Genomic DNA, 3,167 nt, shown 5'->3' with positions numbered 1-3,167 from the left:
GTTTACCATGTGCTAACCTTTGTTTTGTAGGTGTGACTCATGTGTTTGAGTCTTGCTTTGCACAGTTGATCATCTGTTTTGTTTGTGAATCCCATTCCTTTTGCTTTTAACTGTTGAATTGCATACTGATTGGTTTGACTTTTTCAGGTACTTTAGTTGCTTAAGTTCTCTGAACTTGATTTGCTTTGCTTTTTAGCAACTTGCTTGAGGTATAATCTCTGTTACTTCATGTAGTCTGGAGACCCGGCCTGTTATTTGGCCGGGCAACTGTCTGAAGTCCTCCTTAAGAGGCAATGCTTGTATATGTTTAATTTGTCCTTGTACAGAGTCAAAGACCTCCTAAGTGAAGAGGCAATTGGTAGATCAAAGGGATAAGCAATCTATCCCCTACTATTCAGTGAGTCTTCTCAGTGCTCCCATTACATGGTTGTAGCACTGAGATCTTAACCCAAGATCTTGTACAATTGTACAGTTGAGTCAGTTTCAAATGTGTAGAAGGGTTCCCACTTTCTGAATCCACACATTCTTGTCTTGAGCTCTCCCAGGCCAGGGATAAGAGCTGTGAAGTCTTGTCTTCACTCACCTTTCATCTGCTTCACCTTAGTCCCTCAATGGCAAGGTTAAGAGCACATTCACCCCATTCCAGAGGTTTGTTTGTTGAGGTTGATATGACCCCTTGACTAAAACCTAACCCTTGTTTGAGCCACTTGTTTGTGTATAGCGTGTGCTATCTGTGCTTGTAGGATTGTTTGACTTGCTTCCTGTGCAAGTTAGGATTGTTTGACTTGCTTCCTGTGCAAGTTAGGATTAGTTTAGACTTGCTTCCTGTGCAAGCTAGGTTTTGCTTGGCTTGCTTCCTGTGCAAGTTAAGTATGTGTGTGGCTTGCTTCCTGTGCAAGCCATACTTAGGATAGGCTGGCTCCCTGTGCCAGTTAGCTAGAAACCTTAACTTAGGGATGATTTGCATGATAACATCTAGGCTCGAGTCGTAGTCTCCCTAGAGTTGTGTCTCCCTCTGTTATCTGGTTAGGCTAGATCCTTGTCCCTGCGTAGGGGAACTACATCGCCCTGATCTTCATACCAGATGAAGTATGTAGGCAGGAGATTGAGCTGATCTCTCCGGGCGCCCTTTTTTCTTTTTGTGTGTGTTGTCTGACAGTTGCTAGGCTCGAGTGCCTGACTCCTTAGCAATTTGTTGTCTGTGTGTTTGAGTGTGTTTGACAGTTATAGGCTCGAGTCCCCGACTCCCTATTAACTTATTGTGTTGTTGTGTGCTTGGAAGCTGATGTAAGTCCATCGAGTGGCATTTGGGTTCCAGTGTGCGTGTGTTTGGTTCGGATGCTGATGTAAGTCCAGCAATTGGCATTCAGGCTCCATGTTTGCCTTCTTGTGTGCGTTTCGGTTCGGATGCTGATGTAAGTCCAGTGATCGGCAGTCGGGCTCCACGTTTGCCTTTGCCTGTGTTTGTTTGTGCGCGTGTCAGCCGAGCTACGAATGCTCTGATTCTTCTCTCGTCCGAGAAGATACGTATGCATAGGATGCAATGTCCTAGCGAGCATGTGTCGTTTCCCCGGTCCGAACTACTTCGACTCTGATGTCTATGCCTGATAGACTAAGTAGGCCCAGGATGCGACATCCTGCCGAGTTCAGTTTCAGTCAGTCTCTTGCGTTTCTTTCAGCCAGTGTGTGTGAGTATTTGAGCAGTGTTTAGCAACCAATTTTCCTTCCTTTGTGCGTGGATCCCGTAGAGTACTACGGATGCGTAGGGGTGCTAATACCTTCCCTTCGCATAACCGACTCCCGAACCCATTCTTTTTGGTCGCGAGACCATGTTCTTTCCAGGTTTACTCTGAGCGTTTCCTTTCCCTCTTTTGGGATAAATAACGCACGGTGGCGGCTCTGTTGTTCTTCTTTTCCCGCCGGTTTTTCGCGCGATGCGACACCTAGGGATTAAGGAAAAGGCAGAGATCACCATTGTTGTAGAGTTTGCTTTGCTGAAAATATAAGTAAGAGGGAGATTACTCTAATATGGGTGTATATTGTATAAAGGGTAGAGAGGGTTTTCACACTCATGTAGGTTTCCCCACCATTGTTGTGTTTTCTGAGCTTTTTTATATGATTATGAATATTCGATGATAATAATGATTTTGATGTGTGATTATGTGTTCATGACATAATGATTTCAGAATTTGGTATGTGAATTGTATTTGAGATTGGATTTGGTATCATTCTTGTTTATGTGTTTGATGATGATGAACACAAAGGTAATTTCCATGGTGAATTGATGTTAAATGTGTAAATGGCATGAAAATTAGTGTATTGATTGTCTATTATATGTTTACTCATGTTGAAGTTGCAGTATAAAACGTTTAGGCATGTTAGGATATGTTTCAATGAGGTTTGGAAAGGATAAAGATTGCTAAAACATGATTAAAGCTATAACTTTTTGAAACGTTGCAGACCTCAATCGATTGACCCCTTATGTCAATCAATTGATGCTTATGGATTTAAGGGAAAAATGAAAGAAAGAATGATGTCAATCGATTAATTCCCTGAATCAATCGATTGTGCTAAGCCAAAACGTGAAAAAAGGAAAAAAATAATGTATGAAGAAATCAGATCAATCAATTGATGGTCCCTGTCAATCTATTAATGCTAGTAAAATTACGAAAAATTACTGAACAGAAAGTAAGTCGAAACCTATTATTTTCTCTGATCGTTTTTGCCATAACTTTAGTTCCGTAAATCCAAATGAGGTGTGGTTTGAAGCATTGGAAAGCTGAAGCGTGTGGATATCCCGTAGTGATGTATTAAGAGGCTATATGGGTACTAGAATATGTGAAATTTAATGTTTTTACTTATTGCATAATGGTTGACGGTAAAGAACGAACGGTTAATCCTTGTGAATAAATGATTTAATGATGAAGCAATGATAATATGAATTAATATGATTGAGTGCTATGTGTATGTTTATTAGATGTGTTAATATATGATGTGAAGTGCAAGTATAATTATGTGAGGTGTTGTAAATACTTGTTGATGATTGTTGAGATGCATTATTGTATGTCATACATCATATGTTGTCGTTGTTGTAAAAGAGGCAAGTCACAAGTTCCGATGTTAGGACTAGTGACTTGTCTGGAGCTCAGATGAGGGGGCTCGAGGTT

The sequence above is a fragment of the Lathyrus oleraceus genome, unplaced genomic scaffold, assembly GCF_024323335.1.
Source record: "Lathyrus oleraceus cultivar Zhongwan6 unplaced genomic scaffold, CAAS_Psat_ZW6_1.0 chrUn1149, whole genome shotgun sequence".
Lineage (NCBI taxonomy): Eukaryota > Viridiplantae > Streptophyta > Magnoliopsida > Fabales > Fabaceae > Lathyrus > Lathyrus oleraceus.
Note: the sequence above shows the minus strand (reverse complement) of the source record.